We start from the raw sequence: 19411 nt of genomic DNA, 5'->3' as shown, positions 1-19411 counted from the left end.
GGGCACAAGTGCCGTTCAGTTTGACTGTAATCACTGGAGTTAATTGAAGGTTACCCCCTTCTCCCTTCCTTTTTTTTCCTGCTCTCTCTCTCTCTCTCTCGATGATGTTTTTCTCTCTATTGCACCCATCGGGCGGTCCTCGAGTGGGCGATCCCACTGGATTTCTTGGGCTCTCTTTGCGATATGCAGAAACGATTGAGTCATTGAGTTGCGTCCAAAAATACAAACCGGAGGGCTTATTTTTTTTTTTTTTCTTCCTTTATTTCTTCAACGCATGAACCGAGGGCGTCCCGACGTGACGTCACGAGCAGAAGGCATTCAGATTGAAGAGCGCTCGATGACTCTTGAGATTTGTATTGCCATTAATAACGAGGGTGGTAGAGAGACTCTGGGCTTGTGCCGGCAATCGCGTTTCCCCCAGCAGTCACTAACTAAAAGTACTTGGAAGTACTATTGCCGTGTGAGGTATGCGTTTGTGAATCGAAGGGGTAGGGGATAACGTCGTTTGGCAAAGAGCAAGAGGCTCCTTTTTACTTTTGCCTTCAGGTCGCTCTTTTCTCATTTTGACGGGGGACATTTCGTCGACGCTCTTTCATTTTGTCCTCTCGCACGGTATCGGCGGGTCAAAGGAATTTTACTGTACATCAAAGTTAACAATTTTGCACTCATTTGAGAATAGAAGAGGAATTGGAGTTTATGGGACGTTACGGGGATCATCAGTAAAATTTTTGAGAGATTATTTTAGAAATTCACGTCGGCTTTTTTTTGGATCCCTTGGGCCGACTCTATCCAATGCTTCACTACTTGCTTCGAATTTAAATCGATCGGGAGATTGAGAGATTGAGTGATTGAAATGCCATAATATCATAATTTGATATCGGGTAAAGTGTCATTTCATGAAAAATTACGGGAGTGATCTGAATTCACGTGAAATAAAAATTCAGTTTAATTCCGGAATTTTTTTTTATGAAATTACACATTCCGTGAATTTTATCCCATGAAGTCTATTTGTTTTTTATAAATATAATTCATGAATGGTTCACCACTACAATAGGGTGACGTCTCTCGGGGTCGAGACGCGATATATTCCGAGGAATTGAACCATCGAGTCGTGTCAATTAATTGCCAGTATTTAACCACCACTAATAACCGCTCAAATAACTCGCAATCGTAATAACGCACTTGGCAATATAATTACAATCGTTTATCCCCATTCTCCAATCGATCCTTTTGACTGAAGCTGTTGTCGTGGCGCTTGAAAACTCCACACAATGTTCACTCGATGGGGTATTGTGAAAATAAGGGCTTTTAGTTTAGCTTTATTTTTTTTTTCTTCTCTCTCGATGGTAGACCGTTGTAATTTCCATTGTTTGTTGCTGGGGTGAAATCGATGCCACACGCGTGCACGAGACGTCCTCAAGGGGCCCTTCTCGTCAAACCAGGGGAAGAGGGAAATGAAGAATAGCTGTGAGGTAAAGAGGGTCTTTTTGTTGAAAGGTGTTGGCATTATAAGGGAGGGAACATATCGAGCCTCTTCACGCGGTGCAGAAAATAATTGCACTTTGATCCGGATTAATGAGAATTTACTGTGATAATTAATCAACAAATGTTGGGGTGAATTTGACTTTACGTTTATCGTACAAATATTGAAGGGAAAAATTTTCAATTTGAATTTTGTCCGATGGCAGATGTGAGAATTTAACCAAGCGTTATCTTCATAGAGTAAAAGAAATCGCCGTCAGCCGTGCTCTTTCGCACATATCGGTCCAACCGAATACATTTCATCCCCCTTTTTTTTTCCTTTCCATTTCGCCTCCAGCATCATCACACCCGCCAACACTTGCTCCGCCTTTTCTGCCTTTTTTTTCTTTCAACACGTGTGTGCGCATTTACGTATCATTTCGCGGGGTGTAAAAAATATTAAGATCATTCCCTCCGTTGAGATGATACCAACAAGAGAGGAAGTGAATAAATACACAGGAAAAAGGAATTCTGTGGTTTCACGTTTTCATCTCTCGAGTGTAACCCCGACGATCATCCCTACAGGATATCCGGGTGAAATTTTGCTCTTATATATTTTTCTTTCCGTCCTATTCCTCGCTGTTTCCACTCGACTACACGTATCTTTACTCAACTTCTCATTTGATCTGAACGATCTCTTCCCTCGTTTATCGTTTTTGATGACACAAAATAAACAATCCGCGATGTACGGTGGAAAAATAAATGAATGAACGAGGGAAAAAGGAGACAACTGGTGAAGTGGAGGAAAATAAAAATTTCTCATCATTTATTTTTTCTCTATTTTCGTCTGTTGCTTGAGTATAAAAATGGAGGTAAAAATGAATGTATACGTCGTTTGCGAGACCGAAAAAGCTCAGAGAGACGTGATGGAAGTGGATACGAGAAGAAAGGCATCGTTTGAGGGAAGGAGAAGGGATGGGTGAAAATGTAAAAAAAAAAAAAAAGAAAAACAGATATGAGAACTGGAGAAAAGCGTCGACATTGATTTATACGTTGGGCGTCGAAGGCGCCGACGTCGTGAGGGATATCTGGATGCGACGAAAACCTTTTCCACCGGCTAAAATCTGCCTCTCTGGCTTTTCCATACAGTCAGCAATGCCTCGAGATCAGACGTCAAGGAGAGATAGGGAATAGAAAAAAGGTGGGGCTTGAGGGAGAGAAATGATAAGAGTGGGGAAAGAAGCCAAGCAGGAAGAATTCCGGCATCTGCTACTGTCTCCCGTTTTCTCATCCGCCTTATTGCTAAAATCCAACCCCTTGTCCCTTCACCTTGCACCCCTCTTACACCCCTCATGCACCCGCCTCAATCTACCTATAAAACCTACCCCTATAAAACCTACCCCTGGCGGTTGCCGCAGTCTCTCATTCCTCTTGTTTTTCAAAGTCTAGGAGAAAATGAAAAGTTTCAACTCACAGATGAACATGTATTATCTCAATTGAAATAATTTTTTTCCCATGATTTTTTAATATAGAGAAATTGAATAGAAATTAAAAAATAAAATAGCACTTTGCATGGAGATCAGAATGAATATTGTAGCAGGTGAAATCAATTTTTTTTTCGAGATAAATTATGGAATAAAATTGTATATTGAATACGGAATAATTGGAAGTAGTTTACCTTTTTCATTCGTTTATTTTCAACTTGTTTTCACGTGACAGTTGGCCCGTGACACAAGTGCCCACTCGAGTGACTCCCAATCACCTCGAGAAAATACAAACAGAACTTTCGAGTGAAGGTCATCAAACCATAAACCAATTCACCAGGAATGAGCTTGATTCGATTATTGCGGAGGGAAGGGTGAAAGGCAGATGGCATGAAAGTGAAAAAAAAAAAAAATCTGAATAAGATTGAGTGAAGATCAAGAGGACGATAATTCTCATTTTTTCTTCTCGCGCATCAACACAGATCCACTCATCTGTGGATTAAATACCCATTTTTGTCACGGTTTGATAACTCGAAGCGTGTAATTTTCCCGGGGTTTTCTAGTTAAGCGGACCACAAAATTCGATGAGCCTATATAAAGCCTTTTTCGAGGGTCCCAGACCATCAGTCTGATCATGATTCTCCACCGCAACGTGTCTGACGAGTTGACAAAATTTTGAATCCATTTAAGAATTCCGTCAATTGATACGTCAAGTGTCAATGAAACATTTGAAAAATAAAATAACGTGCGATGCAGTTACGGTGAATAATGGCGATGGGCAATAGCAATATTCTCATGGAAGCAATCGTAACTTTGGATAACGGCGTTTGTTGAGTCGTTGGCCCTCGACGAGAGTAGAACTCGACTAATAATGTTGAGACAAGAGTTATCTACTCGATTGTCGGTGGTGATTAATGGTGGACAATGAAACTTGGAGAAAGACTCGGTACGGGACTGTAACAAAGTTGGAACGCTATTTGGCAAGTGTCTTCTGGGTTTCAATAAAGAGAATTTCGTTCGCCCATTCCTCACATTAAATAACGTGTGAGAATATTTTTTATTAATTCGCAATACGAATTGAGAATATATTTCGTCTATCCTAGACTAATCACCACTACAGTGCCACAACTTTCTGAGTATTTGAAAAATATTTTTTATGTTATAAAATCCATGCTAATGAATTCCTGAAAAATGAATTAATCATTTAGGAAAGATTCACTCTGGCACTGACGAATTAATTTCACAGTCTCCTCAATACAGACTCAAACCTCGGGGCAAAGACAAGAGGCATCTTCAGGGGCCTGAGAATGTCGGGTTAGGATGCTCAAGTGTCATCGACTTAACTCATCGACCGTCTCTCTCTATCCAAGGGATATCTCCACCAAGAGGCACCCCCAAGGGCTTGAGGATCAAGTCAGCATAATAAGCTTTATGCACTACGTGAATCCTCTCGGTTTTGGTATTCCGAGTATCTGGATGTCGTACTCGTGTGTCTACGCAGTCTGCAGAAACATCAAGGATCCTTGTCCCGCTGGTACTTAGTAGTATAAACACGGAAAATTGTAGAAAGTCAAGTGACTTTTTGGTGGATCAACTTTTCGTGACGGAGAGGAATGTCATGACGCCGCTCTGCGAACGATTTTTCATTTTTTTTTTCTTCAACTTCTTTCCCAATGACATCTCCCTTAGATCCACGAAGAATCATTTCCCCGCTCATCAAAGACGCAATTACAATCCAGCGATTTGTTGTCAATTTAATTCAATATGCCATTGAATTCTTCTGCTCGAGTTGGTGACACGTGCGGGAACGCAATCGGTGAGATCAAGTACTGAGCAATTAATTTTCATTTACTTGTGATAATAATTGAATTTATGTACCTACAGTATTATCTAGAGATTCAATTCACATCATAAATGGATTAATGTTTTGTATTTTGAGTTGTTTCAAAAATAGACTAGTTGGAATAAAAAAAAAAATCTGATCCCACTCGACCAATCCTTAAACTCGACGAATAATATTGGTCCATGAATTACCACCCACTGGAGCCTCAAGTACAGCTGGTAAACACGCAGTAACTGGTACTCCTGGTATTTTGCTTGATAAATCACGGAAAAAGGAATTCCCACAGCATTCACAACAGGGTCGGTAATTATTTACCAATAGCCCCTGAACAAACAAAAACACAGAGCAATCCCCAGAGTACCACAGCCACAATCATCAAATCAGTCAAGATGAAAAACTGAGACAGAGTCGAATAATTAATTTACATTATTCCAATCAACTTTTCAATTCACGTGATATAATTCTTCATTATTATTTTTTTTTTTCATCAATCCGGCGTTATTCCATCCTTTTCACAATCTCCTTTTCCCCCCTATTCACTCCATATTTCTTTTTTTCGTATTTTTTTCATATTCAACAAAGAGCAGACCGTGGAAATCCGCCTCGTTCTGGAGCGGGTGCTCGTTGATTTCCCGTTTTCATATTCAATATGATCTGCTCGCCATTGTATTCATTGAAAACGAGTCAACCGCACGCAAGATGAGGAGTCCGCGCTCCAGCACAAGAGTGGATCATGAAGAGTGAGTGAGACAGATTGAGGGGGTGGGAAAAAAACGGGGGGGAGGTAAAGGGGAGGGCAAGGGATGAGGTATAAAATGGGGTGGTTCGTTGCTTGGCTGACATGACTGACGGTATGGCATATACAGGGCCGTTGGTTGGTTCCGCGGCTTCGTACTACTCCAACTAATGAAAGGAAACTCTAGCTCAGGGTTTTGCACTGGGGCCTTTAGACTCCCAAGTATTCAACCTTTTTTTTTCTCTCTTCTTTTTTTTTTTCATTTTCACTCTTTGCCTTTTGAGAGATACATTAAGCAATCCTTTCATACCTCCTGACGTCAAATCGTTGTAATGCAAGTTCATTTTTACGGGGAAATACAAATTGGAATCTTCATTTTAATTATGATGATGAAGCAAGTTGTATTAATTATAACGAAGGGGGAAAATTGTTTTTTTTTGTGTAATTAAAATGAAGTGGGTGAGGGGTGAGGTGAGGAGGGGTGGAGGCTGCTGGGGGAGGGAAAATTTATTCGATTAGGTGAATCAGTTCGATTGGGAAATTTTACTGTTCGATTTCTTTGTGCGGGCGATGGAATCTGATAGTTCATGTGGAGATTATTATTATTATTAGATTATTATTATTGTGGGGAGTGTCAGTCTGGTATTTACAAGAGGGTGTATGAAAATTCGCAATGACCAGGTGAAAAATTTTTCGATTTAATAAATCTCAATCTCGAAATAGATTCTAATATAAAATAGCAATCCAACTGGTTATAACTTGAAAGGCCTGCGCTGGGATTCTGTGCCACCAGTGGCGATGCTCAAGCCCCAGTAGTGCGGTGTAGAGGCGGGGCGATGCCCATGGGGAGGGTTGCCAACGGAATACACTAAGGGTGATGTTTTTCGGGGGGTGGGTCGACGGCGCGTCGTTCCCTGCGCGTCGACCACCCCCCCCGATCGCGTAACATGAAACATAAAAATGAAAATAAAACATCGAAACGAGAAACAAATATCCAAAAACTCACCAGTATCATAAGAAAATACAAGTGCATTAAAAAATTATTTTATTAAAAAAAAAAACTCCATCAAGTCCCACCGCCCCACCATCCCCCACCATGCACAGAAAAATAGAGGAAAATTGGTTACGCAGTAGTTTAATTAGCAGGATGATGTGAAATATTTTGATTTAAAAAAAAAAATCCACGAGGGGGATATAATGTACCAGATATATACGTGTGTTAGGCAGTAGTCGTGTTACTTCCGGTCGAGTGGTTCCTGTGCCTGGCAGCTGCGGATTTGCGGAAGGAACGTCAAAAAGAGAGAGAGAGAGAGAGGGTGAGAGGGTGGGGGGTTGAAAGAGGTTTGGCACATCCACACACGAGTGTCCCCCCCCCCCCTTCCCCTGATTTTTTTTTCTTCCATCGAAAATTCCCTCCTGTCAACCTCACCCTTCTCTCCTCCTGGCTATCTAGGGTCTTTATCACTCTCACATGGCGGCCCATTGGAATACAGTGAATGCCATGAACGTGTCTGCAGAATTCGCATCGTCCACATTGATTCATTCTAATTCGATTAGTTTAAATGGCATTAAAACAATCCCGGGGATTCATCGGTGAATGCATCAACGGCAAATGCTCACCCTTCGGAGTTTACGTGCGTCTCGCTGCAGCTGTTTCGATGGATTGGAAAAAGAAACGAGGAGGGATCTGGTGATTTTAATCCAAAAGGTTAGCGAAATGGATAAGCAGACGAATTGAGATGCAGTTTCGTGTTGAAATGTTATTTTTAAAATTTTTTTTCTCTTTGTTTTTTGCTTTTTTTTATCGAGAAATCGGGGAATTGATGCTCCTTTGAATCGATCTGTATGGGATACTTTGACGGGGGGGTGGGAGGTGGTCTTGCGGAAAATGCGAGGGATCGGAATTCACTATCTCGTCGGCATCCCCTCGGTGGTGGGTTACATTGCGACGAACGCGAAAAGTGGCGCGTTGGTATGCGGGAGGATCATCGCACGTGCCATTCGCGGGTGAGCGAATTGTGGGTAAATGCTTCTTTTGAATTTTCCTCCAATGAGAATTTACCATTCCCTATTATCTTCGGAAGGTTATTTGAATTTTCACCGTCTCAATATAATACCAGTGAATAATTTTCAACCCGCGGTTTTTTTTTATTTTGATTGAATTTTTGGAACTAAAAATATTCGATTTACGTTAAACGTACACTAGATCTCGCAAGATAAAAAATAAGATGACAAATAAGTACTAGATGAGAGTCCCAGGGGTTGACAAATAATACATCGCGTCAATTGCAATGTTGGAAAGAAAATAATAGTAATGATAAAGAGGAAATATGTCAGACAGAAGGAGAGCTTATGCTCTAGACCATTAGTCCCGTGAGTTATGAGGCAAGTTCTAATACACTAATAATCTAACTGTTGATCGGTTGCAGTTACAGTTGGTTCGTACAGTATACGACATTGGGATAGAGAAATCCCCCAGATTTTGGTGTACACTGCCAGCCCCTGCAGTACACCACAGAAACTTTATTCGAGTCGATCAGTCGCACACCCCCGCTTCTTTATATTTTTCTTTCTCCTCCGATACGCCATTCTTCATTCTTTCCCCTTTCCGTTGTTTCCTTCGCCCTCCGATGAGCCATTTTTCTTTATTTCATTCCTCCAAGGCCCTTTTGCCACGCAACACCATCGCTGAGAATTTCCACCGCGCCAAGTCAGTGTGAAATTCAAATGGAACCCCTTATTAAAGCCCACAACCCTCGTCGAATCTCTCTCGGACCCTGCGAATATTATCCCCGTCGAACTATTGATATATTTCCCTTTTTTTTCGTGTGGTACGCCCCTTTTTTATCTGACCTCTCCGAGCTGTAGATGGGAGAGATTCATTTTCGAGATTGCAGAGATTGGAAAAGCGATGAGTTTTTTTTTCTGGAGGAAATTATATTCAGCTGTCGAATCTGGATATAATATTTCCAGTCTTCCACATTTCCAGATTCAATTATTATTATTTAATTTCTCTTCCCCCCGAATTCTCGGCTTCTCTCCATTTGACACAAAAAAAAATCTTTCCGTCAATTATTGCCTGCAAATCATTACAGTTAACTCCAGTTATAGTCGCGTGCATGGGGCTGTAGGGGAAGCGAATTCGGGCCATCCTACTATATGGAACTACCCCCACCCCGGGCTCACTGCGACCGTAAACTGAATTTCTTCAATAGTAAATCCGACGACAAGAGAAATGTATTTCTCAGCTTTATTTTTCCGGGAATTCAATTCCCCAACTCCCGAAATAATGGATTGTTTACATCTTGTAGCCCGAAGGTAGTAAAATGGTAAAACCGAAAGATACGAGAAAAAATAAATCGAGGAGAGGTGCGACGACAACGGTATTCTACTGCATTGCATCCCATACACGTAATAATTCTGCCGATAATGAGGCGATGGTATACCGTACACTGAGAAAAAAAAAATTATTTTTGCCAAGAACATTTTCTTCCCACCAGTAAACCTGGCGGTCACTCTGTAAATACTCCCATAAGACTGACTAATGCCAAATATATTTTCTTGTGGTTAGTAAATATAAAAAAAAATTGACTAACGAAAATTTTTTTCTCAGTACATTCCAGTAAATAAACTGAAACAATTGTCAATTGTGAAATCTCAGTGGCTTCTTTATTATAAAAATAGGTTATTATTCGAATCCACTGTATTTTGAATATATTAAAATGAAATAATTGAAATTCAACGTTTTTCCTTCGGATGACGTTTGATACGTCTGTTAGTGACAGTTGAACGTTTTCCCTTCATGCATCTGATGCATTGCGTACTTAAACATTAAACTCCCGTCGGATAGTTACGAAACAAAATCCCGATGACTCATCCAGGCTCAGTTTCCACATCCACGACCACATCACGAACACGCCTGGTCCTCTCTTTTCCCTTCCTCAATCTCACCCTCTGTATTTCTCTGTTGTCCTGGTACCATCCACTGTAACTAAATTTAAAATTTTTACTTACTTCCAGACTACTGCTCACCCTCGTTGTCATTACAACGCTGCAATCAGCGTCGCTCCTCCATTCCCCTCGCATCACCTTTTTCCTTTCTTTCCCCTTGCATCTCCCCCTTTTTTGCCTATGACCATCTCCCACCCCTCCCCCTCTGCCACCCCCTGCAGGCTCTTTTTCTTGTAATACTGTGAATTTTGTTACAAGCTCCTCCATCCCGGACTCTTCATTTCGTTTCACCGACCGATCTCGATTGCCCATAACTGGATTAACTGCAAGCATTTGATAAACGACGGGAGTTGGGCTTTTTCGGAAAGCCACCGCCATTTTGTACTGTTTTCAACCCCTCCTGAATTTTCGACAATAAAAGTTTTTCACATTGGGGCAAGTGGGTTCAGAAGTATTTTGAGAATTACGATGAGCATTATTTTTTATCTCTTGGGGAGGGAAAAACTTTTTATCGACAAGTTATCGTCATTTCTGAGGATTTTACGGTTTTAAAAATGATGGGTTATCAAATTGTTAAATTGAATTATTTTTAATTGAAAAAAGGGAGCAATTTGTTATAAGAGCTTGTAGAATTTCAATGGTTTGATAGTGAATTTACGGATTGACGGAATAATTGGAGAAGATAAATTGTTCAATTATCATCGAGGCTGATAATCGTTTACCGATTGAAAACGAACGGAGAATAAAACGTAGGAAATGTCGGGAATACTCTGAGCAATACAGCCACTTCCTTTATTTCTCTGGGTAAATTGTATCCCTCGGAATAAGTGATGCGCCAATAATTCGTCGAAGAGAGAGCATTACGTATTGTTTTTATATTTTTTCCATGAGTATTTTTGTTTGAAATGGTGGTTCTTGTTGCCGAGGAAAAGTTCGAAGTAGATAGACGGGGGGTTAGGATATACCGGGTCTCACGTACATACTCTCACCCACTCCTGCTTTCGAGTTTTCTTCGCTTTGGTGGATATAGTGTATCCCAACTTCTCATTTTATTGTTTTCCGTCCAGACAAGTTTTTGCAATCGCAAGTTTCTCCTTTCTCCTTACCGTGCGGTAACGGCTATTGGACATTTCCTCGGTTCACCATGAAATACGAGTAAAAGAGGGTAAATTAAGAGATCGGACGAGTGCCGAGGGATGTACCTGAGAGTATCTCATAATATTCCTTTCGACCCCATCAACAGAAAATTTTCAAATTTCAAAAATGTCAAAGAATGATTGAACATTAATTATTATTATGGCAAAAGGTGAATTATTCGCGATCCGTACCAACACACAAATCACTGCGACATAAATAAAAATTGTACTCACTATTTCTGGAATTGAAATAATGACTGGAACATGAATCTTTCATACACCAAAACTCATTACAATGAAATTACAAATTGTCAACAGTAAAATGGTTAGTCTTTCTCCACTTGCTGGCAACAGTAAAAATAAATAGAATGAAGAATAGACTCGAAAGTCGTGTCCTTTCGTTCTCATTAATTCTCCGTGGTCACTCTAGCGTAATATGTACGCTGAAAATGGCTGAGTATACCTATATGAAGTGTAGTTCCGCCAAACGAGTGCCGTTGGAATTTTCTCAGGAATCTTATTTATTATCCAACATAGGGTGGAGGGAAAGTCCACGAAAGAGTGAATAACGGTGAGGGGTGAGAGTGAGTAAAAGACGTGGAACAATCGCGAACTAATTCGGTTCCCTTAATTACCGGTAAAAGAACAATAAGATTCAGCGCGCTTTTGTTCTCGAGTAAAAATGAGAAATTACATCACGGGTCGACGAATCGGCCACGAGTTTGTGGATAAGAGAGGGTTTGCCCGTACAATTGTCACAGTGGAGTGATTTCCACTTTTTTTTTTTCTCTTCCTCCCCCTCGGGGACAATTTTTTCAATGAATATTTCAAGATTTTTTGGCTCGAATACTCGAATTTGGTTCGTTTGAGCCTGAGCTCGGCCAATTGGATTCATTTTACGTACTCGATCCTCGATATTGGAGTCGAGTCAGGTATTCACCACTTGATTTTCGCGGTTTGGGTAAACAGAGTCTTGGAAGCAGTCGAGAGGTTCATATACCACTCTGGTGTACCAGGAAATCACCACGAATTCTACTCGGAGAGCATTTTAGCTTTTGGGATTTCACTTGTTCTTCTTTTTTTTTTTATTGCACCACTGCCGAAAAGTCTCGACACGAACCCGCGGATCGTCGCCCTCCAGCCATATTGGCTATTGTCCAGCAACCGACGTGATTGGATATTCCGTGGTATTTCAGGACACGACGGGTATTTCGTCAAGAACTTTAAATTCCAAAAATAACAAATTTCCCAATTTTCCGGAGATGAGAAAATAAATCAATTCATTCCCACATTTTTTCTCAAGAAAAAATAACGAATTCAATCACAATGGAGAAAAAAATTACCAATAATAACAATAAAATAAAATAATAAAAATTCTCGAAATGACATGGGGGATGTATGTCCAACCCCAAAAATCGAATGGACCGTAAAATGAATTACTTATGGAAAACCCCAACGAAAAAAAATGGACTTAAAGTGATAGCATTGATGGGGTGTGCAGCTTCCGGTTCAGCTCATCAGCACGCGTCACCCTATATTACTCGTAACTATTCTCTCCACCGATTTTGGGACCCCTGACTGCGATACCCCCTACCGTAAGCGATACACATCCCCCAATTTCATCTCACCATCCCTCTTGCACTATTAGTTTTCTCTATTGGTACCCTCTCCAACTACCCGCGCGGTTTTGCACAATATTGCGATGAACTACCCCTAACCCCCTGCTCATCCACAACCCCCTGACCACCCCACCGCCCCTCCATCCAAGTTCCGGATTAAACTTTAATTGATTCAACTCCGTGGTCTGTAGTCAGCGAAGCGTACAGAAGAAGGAGGGCACTCGTCCTCAATGAGAAGAGGTCTACAGAGTAGATTGTAGATAGAGTAAAGAGGGTAGAGGGTAGAGGGCAGAGGGCTTGCCTCATTCTACTGTCTTCTTACAACTATCTCCACCGGATACCACCCCTAACCTCTTCCTGGTACCCTCGTAAATTAACAAGACTCCATGTATCTCGTTATAAATCAATAAAATATTTTCTATTTCATTCTAGAGGTCTGACTCGATGTCACATTGACCATCAGCATCTAGATATTTTTAAGATCATCAAATTTATTACTGTTGTATTAATTAATTGGTATTGAAAAAATAGAGAGCTCAGTTAGTGCTGGTATAAATCAATCCGACATCCTTCAGGACTTTGCATACCCATCTGTCAATCTGATGACCAAATAAAAATGTCGGAAACGAGGAGGAATGGAGAAAATCCGTATGACCGGGTTAACGGAAGCGCAGAAGATCGTGACAGGGAATAGTAAAATGGCCGGTGTTTGAGGGTTGAGGGGCACAACGGGACAATTTAGAATTTGAGAAGGGGGTGGGGTAGGAACGAAAAGCTATAAAGCCACGCGACCGGAGACGCCTGGCAGGCGAGTCACAGCGTCGGGACGCTGAGCGTTTTTGCCTCCGTCTTCCGCTCTCTCTCTTCGCTTGTAACTAAATTTTCCCTTCTCCTCGGTTGATACACTGATGCACCGTAAATGCTGTGAGCAATTTTACGTCAAGAATTGTATCCACACGCGAAAAAGGTCACAGGCCATTAAGTCACCAGTATTTCACCACAATAAGCACGCGATTCCCTTCGACCGGACAACACCAGTGGGTAAACCGCTGTTAGGCAACCAATGAGCCGATCTCGGAGAAGATTTTCCGGGTAACGGAAGTCCATTAACACTTTTGCGTTACGGTGACTTGTGGTGGAACGAAATTGGGGATTTGGGGGTTTTTTTTTTGGGAGTAATCACTTTCGATTTTTCGGAATTCGATTTTTATACCTTGAACTGAAACGTATGTTGACTTCAATGCCCGCGTAAAAAAAATGGAATCGGAATATTTTTTCCAAATTTTCAAAGAATTTCTGGACGACTTTTCAGAATTTTTTTTTATGAAAGAGAAAAAAAAATTTTTCAAAAATTTAAATAGGAATTTTTTTAAAATAATTTTTGAAAATATTGAAAAATGAAAAAAGTGAGAAAACAACAGTATAATTAGAAAAAAAATTATATTCGCAAAAATTTCTAGAAAATTATAAAAAAACATTCCTGAAACAAATTGTTGAAAAATGTTTCAAAACATTTCCAAAAAATACGATTGTTTCGTTTCCCGATTTTTTTTGTTTCAAAAAAAAATTCTGAAAAGTTTTCTAGAAATTTTTTGAAAATTTGGAAAAAATATTCCGATTACAATTTTTATTTACCCGAATGGATAGAGGAGGAAGGAAGTCGATCTCGAAATCGAAAGAAATATCTCGCGATTAAAATGGAGTTAACATAACATTCGCTTTGAGTTTGAGGTCAGTGCGGTGAATCCCGTGAAAAAAAGAGATGGAAATCCCGAAAGATGTCATGTATTTTCTCTTTTATTGCAACAATATTACAGGAGGTGGGGCCCTCCAACCTCCGGGTGTATTACCATCGTCATGTACAACATATAACTATAAAGAGAAATGGGTAGGTTGGGGTGCATCGCGACCCCATTGCGCGGGCGGCTGTCGCCATAATCTGTTTATAAAACAATTTGCGGACCAAGTGATGCGTGAGATACAATATATCTGCAAACATTGTTAGCATCGGCTCGATGAGGATTGTGGGTTGGAAAAAAAATAATGGGGGAATGGGGTACAAAGTCGGTGGCAATCCCTAAAGTAGGGATTGAAGTGTATGTGTTTCGCGTGATCACTCGTTCGCTGATTCATCCAGGATTCAATAAGGAAGAAGTCTCTACGGGCCCACGATGAAGAGTTTCTCCACTTTGATTCCGTCCTTTTCACTTCAAACCACGTAATTAAATCCCTCTTCCACCCCAGACAATTGACTTCCAACAATTCAATTTTTTTTGACATGCTTTTCACATTTTATTTCTCCATCAATGATTTTTAAACGTATCTGCCCAAAAATTCAATTCCCGTTTGACCGGTGGGTGAAAATTTTTTACCGTCGCAAATGTCATTGTTAATTGCGTTAATTGAATTTGTATTTTGATACTTCTAGAGGTCAAGGAGATGCGTTTATTTTTTATTATGAATGTTTTTTTTTATAATTTTTTGGATGACTTTTTTTTATTATTTTTATATAATTTTATGGAGGATAATTGGAGTTGATTTTTTATTGGACCGAAAAACCACTGCTGCAGATAAAAAAAAATAAAACAACAGAGTGAAACCTGTTCGACGAAATGAAAAATTCAATGCGGACTATTTGTTCATTCTTTTCTCCCCTCAATTTTTCCCTCCGATTTTTAAAAATCATTCCCCGTTTCGATTTTTCCCTGAAAATTAATTTACATATTATATGACTGGTTGATTTAATTTTTTTATTGGTCTCTCGATACGTACGATGTCGGGCTCTCTAATTAATCCTAAAATGTTATTTTTTTACGTAATAAAACTGTCACGTATCAGTGAGCATATTTTTTCAAACGTGAAAAATGAATGGAAATAAAGAGAGAAAAACGAGAAGAAAAATATTTGAAAAAAAAGCTGGGGAGAGTGTGTTCTGCTCGGTGACAAACAAAAAAAAAACATTGACAATGTGTATGTGTGAGTTGTGATCGGACAGTTAATAAACAGTACCAAACGAACGTCATGTGAACTTTACACCACCCCCTACCCTAGTCTATGCTACAGTTATTCCAGTCGTTATTTTTGTAAATTAGAATTAGCAGTTTTACGGGTGATATCTCCCGTAAATTGATTTAAAAAATGAGTAAAAATTTAATCACTGCTGGATAATTGGAGAGAATGCCAATAAAAGTTTAATTAATGTCTCACAAATATTTCCACGGCGCTAAAACAAAAAATTCTCGCTCAATGCCGATATAAAAAGGATAAGGCGAGACAATCACCGACAAAATTAATTCGCCATCAATTAATGTAAATTCAATAATTGTAATTTCATGAAAAATTGTACGTGAACTTCTCTCCTATTGATAAATTCAATTTACACTTAATTTTGATATATCAAACCAAATTTGATATAATTGCATGTTTTTATTTATTTATTCGTGCATCATTATGATTATTTCGAGTAATGAAAGATAAAATTCACATTTGTTGGTGACGAGGTGTCCTCTGAGGCGTGAAAAAGATAATATTCCACCGGTTAAGTACATTTTTATTAAACATCTGCAATTCCTCTAAAGATGAAAGGAAAAAAAAAAGTCGACACTATCAGGGGTGCGTAAAGTGGGTGGATTCATTGACGTTCCTGGTACACACTCTGGTCCCGGGGTTAAAAAAGTACAAGGGTAGTTTCTCCGACACGTGACGTCTCGTGTCGTCGACGATGGGGTGTCTACAAAAGGAAATGACGCTTATACCCAGAAAATGTGCGACGGATTGACGAACGATCAGGCAAAATGCACAAGAGTCGATGGACACGAGGTACCTCACACTCCCAAACACCCAGACAAAGATAACGAGCGATCGCCGCATGTAATTCGATTCGATATCGTGAATTAGAGTTATGATTTCAACTGGCTAAAATATATGAGCAGGTCTTACTGTTGATACATAACGGAGATGAAAAATATGAATGGGACACGTGTCGGTAGTGTCGACGCCAATTATGATGCCCGATTTGCCACCCATCACTGACGTATCACTTCATTTTTGCCGATCACACATCACGAATGTACGTTGCCATTTATTTAACCGAACGGCGAGTCTAATTTCATTTTACGGACTATCCCGAGAAAATTGGGTGGGACGAGTTGAATTCATCAATAAATTCATGAAACAATTCAAATCACGGAAAAATCCTCTCGCTAAATAAACAATTACATTTTTTAAGAACAAAGATAATACTTTGATAAACAAAAAAAGGTTAACCGTCGGCTTTTCATATCGGGAAATCTTCTCGCGTCTCCCATGGACTCTCCAACAAATTAATACCATTTTCATCTCACCCATCGAGGGCCCGCAATATCGCCTGTCAAAGGGTTGACAAAATTATTAAAATATTCTGGCAAAAAAAAAAAAAACCCGGAAATTGCCAAGTAACGAGGCGCGTGTCACCTCCATGTACACTCGTGACCGATTCTCACCCCTAACTATTTAAACGCGTGGCACACCGTATAAAGTCATCGATCTGCCCTCACACGCAATTTGCATTTCGTAATGAACTGAAATATTCCATCGAGTACGTATACCTCAACTAGTACCTCTCAGTACTCAACAACATTACGATCAAACACTTTCATTAATTTTATATCTCCAATCATAACCCCCCAAAACAAACAAAAGGACTACCGAGTGTTAAAAAGATACGAAATAATATTTTTCTTATAAAATCATTAAATATTAATGGTACAATTAATTAAGGAGTAATGAGGTATTCGTAAGGGAAATATCACGCCCAGATCTGCGGTCTATTAACAATTTTGAGATTGCAGGAAGAAAATAAAAGGGAGAGGGTTGATTTAAATAGTTCACAAACATCCAAAAAGGGAGACAAAAACACAAAGACATTATGTATTGGACTGCATGGAGATGGCCGGCGGCATTGCCGCTCAAAAAAACATTCAAATCAATTCCACTCTGGTGACTTCAATGATGGCGTCCAATGTTGTATATACAAAACGTAAGACGAGGAGAAACCCCAGAGTCTCGTGCTGGTACACAATATAAACGACTGTATATATATTTTATGTGTATGTATACGCACGTGCGTTCGCATGGCCTGAGGACAGTGAGTACGGGGTACGACAGGCGTTTACATAAGACCAGAGTACCAATACCTCATTCCTTCTTCATCCGATATCCATTCGCCCGATGGTCACGAAAGTAAACTCTAATTACTCCAATTTTACCGACTGTTATGCAATTATATCGGAATTTATTTATCAATCATGAGAAAATTTTATGATAAAATTTCTGACGTCTAGAAGATTGAACTTTGGTTGACGATTTTGGATGCTCGTGGAGTCCTGTCCTTGGGGTAAAAGGGTAAAGGGTAAAATATATGGGGTAAAGAAATGAGTCGTAGAATGAAAAGAGGAAACAAGCAAGTGAAACACGGAGGAACGATAATCCATTCGGAGGTCATAACGCAGAGCGCGGCAGCCGTAAAGCTTACCAGACAAGAAATACGGCAAACCAACCCCTTTTCTCTCTCACTCTCACCCCTTTCTATTTCTCTATTTCGCAATGAGGGGTTGTAGAAGTCCGTGTGCTCCCGGCGGACTTACCCCTGGTTATATGCAAACCGCCATTGCCCTCCACCCCCCACCCCGAGCCAGTCATAAACTTACTGAATTATATTACGCAGTCCGGTCCTGCTCTTTCGAGTTTTTATTCAACATCCCCGCTACTTGATGGTTTTTCTTCTTTCCAAATGTTTTTGTTATTCTTTTTCCCGGTGTTCTTCCATTCTTCAAGGGTAAAAAACCAGACACTCCTATAGGGTAGCGAAAAACTGTCGCCCACACCCAAGGAACAGTGAGAGAAAAATTTAGGGGATTTTTTAAAAATTGGGTTGAAAGGAATTAATGGAATGCTGATGCTTAGAGTTGAATTATTCTTCAACTTGATTATGAGAATTCCAATTTGAAATCAGTATTCGGTAAAATATGATTGGGATGATTAATTATTTCCTTTTGTAAATGAAGATTAGGAAGATATATTTTAATTTCGGAATAGTTATGATAATTGGTAGAGTAGAATAATGAAATAATGAAATATGAATAATGAATAATGAAATTTGTTGTTTTGATTTAATATGACTGGCATATGAGCATGTGGATTGATATTTGAAATATTTTTATCAGTATTCTCTTGGTTTTTGAAATTGATTCCATTGAAATTCGACTTTTTACTGAATTTTTGGATGGAACATAAAAGAAGATAAAAATCCGCTTGTCACGCGTGTAAAACGTACTTTATCCTCGTACGTTTGTTTCGATGTGCAATACAATAGACACGCGTTGACGCCAGTGGGCAGCATGTACTACACATACGGCTTTATGTACCAGAAGTGATAGGTATACATTTATTCGTTATTTCGGTGATGTATTTTCTGTTTTTAACTCGATATCCCGTAGCCGATAAAGAGAGTGAGCTGTACGCTTTATTTACGAGCGGATAGTGGACCCACAAACTGCCTTTCGTGTCGTGAAACAGAGAGAAAAAAATTGTCTACAAATAGTCGAGCGTGTGGTGATACCTTCATGGTAAATATGAATTTCGGAAATTTCCATTCGCTGGATTTTCGGAAGGGTTTTATGCCCGGGCCAATTTGTTTCTCATGTGTTGTGAGAGGAGATGATATGGGGGTGGATAAAAAAGTGATAAAAATTCGTTAAAAAGTGAATGGGAGAAAAAAAAAAATGATATTGAAATCGTAATGGAAAATTTTTAGAAGCGCCAAACGTGAGATTTTTTAAATCCGTGCACTTGGTGATTGTGCCTGATCGCCGTATAATTAGGCGTACGTACTGCTCAGGCACGTGCGGACAATTCATCAAGGGTGTACACCATATATATTTTTTTCTCTTTTCAGTGCGACCTACTGCCGAGACCATCCATCCTCCACACGTGTTACACCCGATTGGTATGAAAACGTCTGTGTTACACTCGTTCTCCTGAGTGAGTTGTTACACACTCATGACATCAGGCATTAATCATCCGTTTCATGAGATTCTTTTCCCAAAAATCGGTAACATTTATTTTCCACTAATAGGTAACAATGACTAATCAAATTATTCTAATCCTCAAGTACTCGCTAATTCTTTAAACTTTTAACTCCG

General features: G+C 39.7%; 1 protein-coding gene across 2 annotated transcripts in view; it reads right to left on the bottom strand.

Moving 5' to 3' along the window:
- The window catches only part of LOC105264587 (tetratricopeptide repeat protein 5), an 81035-nt gene that overhangs the window by 32919 nt on the left and 28705 nt on the right, over positions 1-19411 (bottom strand). The window contains exon 9 of one of the 2 annotated variants that reach the window (XM_011301589.1): positions 9477-9515. The exons of the other annotated variant lie outside the window; for it this stretch is intronic. The gene's annotated coding sequence lies outside the window, so the exon portion shown is untranslated. Of the gene's footprint in view, positions 1-9476; positions 9516-19411 lie in introns of those variants that run through there. 2 annotated transcript variants of the gene reach the window in all.

This window comes from Fopius arisanus, unplaced genomic scaffold (assembly GCF_000806365.1).
Source record: "Fopius arisanus strain USDA-PBARC FA_bdor unplaced genomic scaffold, ASM80636v1 scaffold00001, whole genome shotgun sequence".
NCBI classification, from domain to species: domain Eukaryota; kingdom Metazoa; phylum Arthropoda; class Insecta; order Hymenoptera; family Braconidae; genus Fopius; species Fopius arisanus.
The sequence above is the reverse complement of the archived record's forward strand: the minus strand, read 5'-3'. Positions and strand labels throughout refer to the sequence as shown.